The sequence below is a fragment of the Arvicola amphibius genome, chromosome 1 (assembly GCF_903992535.2).
Source record: "Arvicola amphibius chromosome 1, mArvAmp1.2, whole genome shotgun sequence".
Taxonomy (NCBI): domain Eukaryota; kingdom Metazoa; phylum Chordata; class Mammalia; order Rodentia; family Cricetidae; genus Arvicola; species Arvicola amphibius.
Window position 1 is genome coordinate 108,344,719 of NC_052047.1, and position 8,754 is coordinate 108,353,472.

The 8,754-nt window shown below is 40.7% G+C and overlaps 1 pseudogene; it reads left to right on the forward strand.

The window, feature by feature from the left end:
- The first annotated feature begins 7,135 nt into the window (after positions 1–7,135).
- On the forward strand, positions 7,136–8,393 carry LOC119821670 (annotated as a pseudogene).
- Positions 8,394–8,754: the final 361 nt, after the last annotated feature.

Sequence of the window (8,754 nt, forward strand, 5' to 3'; positions counted from 1 at the left end):
AAATGTAAAAGAAATGGACAGTTTTTTAGATAAATACCACATACCAAAGTTAAACCACGACCAGGTAAATGCTCTAAATCGTCCTGTTAGTCGCGAAGAATTAGAAACTGTTATCAGAAACCTCCCTACCAAAAAGAGCCCAGGACCAGATGGTTTCAATGCGGAATTCTACCAGAACTTCCAAGAAGACCTAATACCTATACTCCTTAAGGTATTTCATAATATAGAAACACAAGAGTCACTGCCAAATTCCTTCTATGAAGCTACAGTTACCCTGATACCTAAACCACACAAAGACTCAACCAAGAAAGAGAATTACAGGCCAATCTCACTCATGAACATTGACGCAAAAATTCTCAATAAAATACTGGCAAACCGAATCCAAGAACACATTAGAAAAATTATCCATTACGATCAAGTAGGCTTCATCCCAGAGATGCAGGGCTGGTTCAACATACGAAAATCTATTAATGTAATCCATCATATAAACAAACTGAAGGATAAAAACCATATGGTCATCTCATTAGATGCTGAAAAAGCATTTGACAAAATTCAGCACCCTTTTATGATAAAGGTCTTGGAGAGATTAGGGATATAAGGGTCATTCCTAAATATAATAAAAGCTATTTACAGCAAGCCGACAGCTAACATCAACTTAAACGGAGAAAAACTCAAGGCTATCCCACTAAATTCAGGAACACACAAGGCTGTCCACTCTCTCCTTATCTCTTCAATAGAGTGCTTGAAGTTCTAGCAATAGCAATAAGACAACATAAGGGAATCAAGGGGATTCCATTTGGAAAGGAAGAAGTTAAACTTTCATTACTTGCAGATGATATGATAGTATACATAAGCGACCCCAAAAACTCCACCAAAGAACTCCTACAGCTGATAAACTCCTTCAGTAACGTGGCAGGATACAAGATCAACTCCAAAAAATCAGTCGCCCTCCTATACACAAAGGATAAGGAAGCAGAGAGGGAAATCAGAGAAGTATCACCTTTCACAATAGCCACAAATAACATAAGATATCTGGGAGTATCTCTAACCAAGGAAGTGAAGGATTTATTTAACAAGAACTTTAAGTCTTTGAAGAAAGAAATTGAAGAGGATACCAGAAAATGGAAGGATCTCCCCTGCTCGTGGATTGGGAGGATCAACATAGTAAAAATGGCAATTCTACCAAAAGCAATCTATAGATTCAATGCAATCCCAATCAAGGTCCCATTAAAATTCTTCACAGAGATTGAGAGGACAATAATCAACTTCATATGGAAAAACAAGAAACCCAGGATAGCCAAAAAAATCTTATACAATAAGGGTTCTTCTGGAGGCATTACCATCCCTGACTTCAAACTCTATTACAAAGCTACAGTATTGAAAACGGCTTGGTATTGGCATAAAAACAGAGAAGTTGACCAATGGAATCGTATAGAAGACCCGGATCTTAAACCACAAACCTATGAACACCTGATTTTTGATAAAGAGCCAAAAGTACACAATGGAAGAAAGAGGGCATCTTCAACAAATGGTGCTGGCATAACTGGATCTCAACCTGTAGAAGAATGAAAGTAGATCCGTGTCTATCACCATGCACAAAACTCAAGTCCAAATGGATTAAAGACCTCAATATTAATTTGAACACATTGAGCTTGATAGAGGAGAAAGTGGGAAGTACTCTACAACAAATAGGCACAGGGAACCATTTCCTATGCATAACCCCAGCTGCACAGACTTTAAGGGCAACATTGAATAAATGGGACCTCCTGAAGTTGAGCAGCTTCTGTAAAGCAAAGGACATTGTCACTAAGACCCAAAGGCAGCCTACTGACTGGGAAAAGATCTTCACCAACCCTGCAACTGACAAAGGTCTGATCTCTAAAATATATAAGGAACTCAAGAGACTAGACGGTAAAATGCCAATTAACCCAATTAAAAAATGGGGCGCTGAACTGAACAGAGAATTCTCAACAGAAGAAGTTCGAATGGCCAAAAGACACTTAAGGTCATGCTCAACCTCCCTAGCTATCAGGGAAATGCAAATCAAAACAACTTTGAGATATCATCTTACACCTGTCAGATTGGCTAAAATCCAAAACACCAATAATAACCTTTGCTGGAGAGGTTGTGGGGTAAGGGGCACACTCATCCATTGCTGGTGGGAATGCAAACTTGTGCAACCACTTTGGAAAGCAGTGTGGCGGTTTCTCAGGAAATTCGGGATCAACCTACCCCAGGACCCAGCAATTCCACTATTGGGAATCTACCCAAGAGATGCCCAATCATACAACAAAAGCATATGCTCATCTATGTTCATAGCAGCATTATTTGTAATAGCCAGATCCTGGAGACAGCCTAGATGCCCTTCAGTGGAAGAATGGATGAAGAAACTGTGGAATATATACATGCTAGAATACTACTCAGCGGTAAAAAACAATGACATCTTGAATTTTGCAGGCAAATGGATGGAAATAGAAAACACTATTCTGAGTGAGGTAACCCAGAACCATAAAGATGAACATGGGATGTACTCACTCATAATCGGTTTCTAGCCATAATTAAAGGACATCGAGCCTATAAATTTGGGATCCTTGAGAAGATAATAAGAAGGTGAACTCCCAAAAAAGATATAGTAATCCTCCTGGACATTGGAAGTACACACGATCGCCAGGCAAAATTGGGAACTTGAGGGTTGGGCAAGACTGGGCCAAGGGAAGATGGGGAGAGAAAAGTGTGAAGGGGAGAGCGGGGGAGCTCGGAGGAATGGGATGCTTGGGATATAGGAAGGGTGGATATGAGAGCAGGGAAGCATATATCTTAATTTAAGGGGCTACCTGAGGGTTGTCAAGAGACTTGACCCTAGAGGGGTTCCCAGGTTTCCAGGGAGACGCCCCCAGTTAGTTCCTTGGGCAGCTGAGGAGAGGGAGCCTGAAAAGGCCAGTTCCTATAGCCATACTGATGAATTTCTTGCATATCACCATAGAACCTCCACCTGACGATAGATGAAGAAAATGACAGAGCCCCACCTTGGAGCACCGGACTGAGCTCCCAAGGTCCTGATGAGGAGCAGAAGGAGAGAGAACATGAGAAAGAAAGTCAGGACCGTGAGGGAACCTCCAGCTGGCGACAGATGGGGAAGGTGACTGAGCCCCACATTGGAGCACTGGACTGAGCTCCCAAGGTCCCGATGAGGAGCAGAAGGAGCGAGAACATGAGGGAGAAAGTCAGGAACGAGAGGGGTGCATTCACTCATGGAAACGGTGGGACAGAACTAATGGGAGATCACCAACTCCAGTTGAAATGGGACTGATGGATCATGCGACCAATCCCGTCTCTCTGAGTGTGGCCAACAGCGGGGGCTGACAGAAGCAAAGGACAATGGCTCTGGGCTCTTCATGGACTTCTTCTTCATGGACGGGCTCTGTGGGAGCCTTCTCAGCTTGGTCGATCACCTTCCTGGACCTGGGGGGAGTTGGGAGGACCTTGGTCTTAGCATAGAGTGGGGAACCCTGATGGCTCCTTGGCCTTGAGAGGGAGGGAGGGGAGGTATGGGTGGAGGGGAGTGGAGGGAAGGGGGAGAAGGAGGGGAGGGAAGGGGGAGAAGGAGGGGAGGGAGGGGGGAGGAGGAGGGAAGGAGATGGAAATTTTTAAATATAAAAAAAATAAACCATGAGAAAAAAAAATTTCTGCCTCCTCCCTGCCTCCCAATTACCTCTTCCTCCCCCCTCCACACCATCTACTCAGAGTAAAGAGTTGGGAAAAGATTTATCAAGCAAATGGACCTAAGGGACAAGCGGGTGTGGCCATACTAATTTCTAACAAAGTTGACTTCAAACTAAAATCAATCAGAAGAGATGGAAAGGGACATTTTATACTCATAACAGGAAAAATCCATCAGAATGAAGTCTCAATCCTGAATATCTATGCCCCTAATATAAAAGCCTTATGATTGCACTATTTTTATAGCCAGATCCTGGAAACAGAATAAATGCCTCAACCAAAAAATGGATAAAGAAAATATGGTACATTTATATAATGGAGTACTTCACAGTGGAAAAAAAAAACAATGTCTTATTGAAATTTGCAGGCAAATGGATGGAACTAGGAGAAATATCGAGTGAGGTAACTTAGACACAGAAAGACAAACAGGAACCTTCATCAAGTAACTGATGGAAGCACATGCAGAGATCCACAGCTAAGCACTGCACCAAGCTCTGGGAATCCAGGGATAAAGAAGGAGGAACTATATTATGAGCAAAGAAAATAAGACCATGACAGGAAAACCCACAGAAACAGCTGAACCAAGCAAGTGAGAGCTCACTGGCTCCAGAATGACAGTTGTGGAACTTGCATAATACCAAACTAAGCCCTCTGAATGTGGGTGTGGCAGGCTCTTTGTGTATCATATGTCCTTTAGAAATCAATTTTCTTCTTACTAAAATTATTTTATTGGGAACATTTGGAAGTTATTTTCTTTTCTTTTAATTTCTTTTCATTCACTGAAGACAGTAAAGCTGTGCCCATAGTGTCTATGTGCACAGGTTTATTTCCTCAGCATTTATTTAAAACCACATCCCTTCCTCACCTATATCTGCCAATGATAGACCATTGTCATCTAAGTGTATTTATGTAATGAACAGCCTATCTTTAATATCTGGGAGCATTAAAAAGGTTTTAGTTACTATCATCCCTTTACACCTTATAGATTTCTCTTTATTTTTCCACTTAATACTTGGACAATCAAGTTCTATTTTCAATCACCACAAATGACAGCAAGACATAAACAAACATGGAAAAGTTTCAAAGTAGCCAGATGCCAATGGAGATTCTCATATCTACAGATGCCAAAGGAATAACCATGGGTATTGGAAATCATCCAAAGAAGACATTAATAAAGGAAGAAGCATACCACAAAAAACTGAGAATCTAGCCTTCTCTCTCAGCTAGAAAGCTGACTACAAGGGAATCCCTACAGGTCTACTCAACTATAAATGGAAACATTAATTGTCAATGTTTCCTTTAGGGTTTCAAAGAAATACAGACAAGAGAAGTATTATGTTCCTATAATCTCAGTACTTGGAAGCTTAAAGAAGTCATATTCTGTATTCAAGGAAAAAGAAAGGCCTCAGAGCTCATTTATTGAGAGAAGAACTTCTCAAAGGAAAGCCAAGAAACACACCCAAGGGACTTCATTAACTTCTATTTCCTAGACCAGGATTTCAAGGGGAGGGCATTTATTTTGGGGAGTAAACTCCTCTGAGAATAGACATAGGAGAAAGAAAAGAAAGGGTCATGGGCCCAGAAGACAAAGAAAAGTCTCCCTGAAAAGCCTCTAGCTTACCCTTGTCCTAAGTACATTTACTTGAGCCTCAACTTCATTTTTTGGACATCTGATTTCTATTTTCTTCTTGAAACTTTGATCTGTCTTCCCAGACAGTATCATGACTAAAGAAGCCTGAACATCTGAACCAAATGATAATTTAAAATTTGCCACAAAGTTAGTGATACTCCCTAAATTCAACCTGCTATGAGGAAGCAGTTTCTACAAATTCTTAGGTTTATGAACAGAAAAAAACATTTTCTAGATCCTTACAATGTCAACCAAAGACATTTAGTTTCCTGGATGTAGCCACTGCCACATCTAGAGTGTATCAGCAGATGAGATGAAAGACTATAATAGCCCAGTTGCCCAATATTGGATGGACTTGGGCATACTCTACTAACAGCAACACAAATGAATTAAGTACTGCTGAAGAAAAATGCATCCTCTCTCTTCAAGCTGCATCTAACTGTAGCTGTGGTGATCAAGCAGTTGAATTTCTCACCAGCTGAGGTAAGAATTTGATTTTCTTTAATTGAAATATGTAGCCTTTAGTTGTAGTTAATCAAAAAATCTAAAGCCAGCCCTAAGAATTTGAGCTACTTTGTCCAGTTCCCTAGATCTTTGGGATCTATTGTCCTTCCATACCTTTCAAGTGTTAAGGTACTGAAAGCTCTGAGAAACCAATGGAGGGTAATGAAATGTTAATATACATTTGCCAAGGTGTGTCTGAATGAAGCAAGGATGCTTCACTTTCACAGCTTAATTCATGCTCTGAACTGGCTTTAGTGTTGCTGTTCCTTGCAGATCACAGTCTCCTGTTGTTTTAGATTACTGACTCTTATCATTTCACCATAAGTCTGGGTACCATGCATCAATTTCTAAGAAAAAATTTATTTAAATAAAGAGATGGCCTCTCTCTCTCTCTCTCTCTCTCTCTCTCTCTCTCTCTCTCTCTCTCTCTCTCTCATAAAATCACTGTGGACTTGCAGGAGAGAAATTGGAACATTAGGGTCACAAGCTGCATCAGATTAGGATAATTGGGCAAGAGCACAATACAAAATAGCTATTCTTTAGTTGCTTTTAGTCATTCTTACAGAAACAAACAGACAAATTTTCTGTGAGAGGATCTTCTTTGTTATATTTCTGTGTCTTCCCAGCTATACAATAATTTGATAAAAGGAAAGATGTCCAAATATAATTTCTGAAGTTTTAACTGTAATAGAAATACTTTCTTAAATACAATGCTGTGTAGTTTTTAACATTTGGTACTCATTTCTGAGGACTGTGGGAAATGTAGGGACTGAGCAAGAGAGATAACAAACATGAGAAATTATAATTTCCGATGTCATTATCCACAAATATGAGCTGATGAAGAAACTGAGCCTTAAAAACACATATGTATGAGCAACACTAAATAGACTGAGCATGAATTCATAAACATGAGCATGGAAGTATGTACATATATGCACACACTCACACATATGTAAAAATAACAGTTAAAGACTAAAAAGTCATGAATTTGACAGAGAATGGGGAGCATGGGACGAGTTGGGAGACAATACATAGTAAAAGTAAATGCAACTTCATGAATGAAATTCTCATTACACACACACACACACACACACACACACACACATTAAAGAATGAGAAATTTAAAAAGCAAGAATCAAAGCAATTTATTAATGTAAAAGATATTATATATAAAATCATATTGAGGTTCCTGAGGGACTTCTATTGTCACAAAATTTGGGTTCATATTAGCACAAGTTCACTGATCCATGTATTTCTCAGCAGCTAAAAAGATCACATACAATGGAATTCTGGAACTCCTCCTTGGGAAGTGGCTTCATCTTGGTGGGGATTCTGGATGGCAGTGGCTATCCTGAAGGTGCGTGGTCGATCGGCAGTTATGATTCACCAGACAAGCTTTAATATATATATAATTCAGTTTTAATAAAGGAAAGGAAAGGGAACTTACAAATCCAAGGTTCCAGCGAGGAGGGCAGGAAAACAAAGAGCAGCCAGGCCACAGGCCCGCAAGATTTTATAAGTCAATATTAGCCTAAGGGGGACACTCCTAAGAGGGACACGCCTAAGAGGGACACGCCTTTAGACCAAGGGGCACACGCCTTTAGACCAAGGGGGACACGCCTTACAAAACAAGGTTTTTGGCTAGGCTTCCCCTTCACTATCCTGAACTGCTCTGTGCTGCAATCACAGTCTTGTACTTTTTGGCACTGACCAGCAATGGTCTGCTACTCTTAGTCATCACGATGGATGCCCGGCTCCATGTGCCCATGTACCTCCTCCTTGGACAGCTCTCTCTCATGGATCTCCTCCTCACATCAGTTATCACTCCCAAGGCTGTCATTGATTTCTACTCAAAGACAATACCATCTCCTTTGGCGGCTGTGCTCTTCAGATGTTTCTAGAACTCATGCTGGGCAGTGCAGAGGACCTCCTTCTGGCCTTCATGGCCTATGACAGGTATGTGGCCATTTGTCAACCTCTGAACTACACAATCTTGTTGAGTCACAAGGTCTGCTGGCTCATGATAGCCACGTCTTGGATCCTGGCATCTCTCAGTGCTCTAGGATATAGCATCTACACCATGCAGTATTCCTTTTGTAAATCTAGGCAGGTCAACCACCTGTTCTGTGAGATCCCTCCATTGCTAAAGCTGGCCTGTGCAGATACCTCCAAATATGAATTCATGGTTTATTTGATGGGTGTGACAGTGCTCATTCTCCCTCTTACCACCATCCTGGCCTCCTATTCACTAATTCTGTTCACTGTGCTCAACATGCCCTCAAATGAGGGCAGGAAGAAAGCCCTTGTCACCTGTTCTTCCCACCTGACTGTGGTTGGGATGTGGTATGGGGGAGCTTCCTTCATGTATGTTCTTCCCAGTCAATTCCACAGCCCCAAACAAGACAATATCAGCTCAGTTTTCTACACAATTGTCACACCAGCTCTGAATCCCCTCATCTACAGTCTGAGGAATAAAGAGGTCACTGGGGCTTTGAAGAGAGTCCTGGGAAAACAACTGTCATCACACGATAGCCTTTAGGAAGTTCTAATAGTAACTGTAAAGAATTCTTCCACCAAGTCAGAATTCTAGTGTGAATGAAATATCCCTGGTAATTCTAGAATAAATAGTATGTCACATGGTAGAGAATAATGGGGTCAGAAGGAAGTTTGTGTTTCTTTGAAAATGTTCTGTGAATCTGTTTTAAAAGAAGAATTAGAGAATCTGGTGTTTTGTCACACAAAGACACAAAGACCAGGTTCATGTCCAGGTGGTAATGCCATTTAGATACTCTAAATATTAGAAAAATTGAAATTGAGTTTTAAAAGCACTGAATAAAAATTATAATGAATGAATATCAGAATATATTTCCAAGTCTTCATTGCCATTTTATTAACAATAA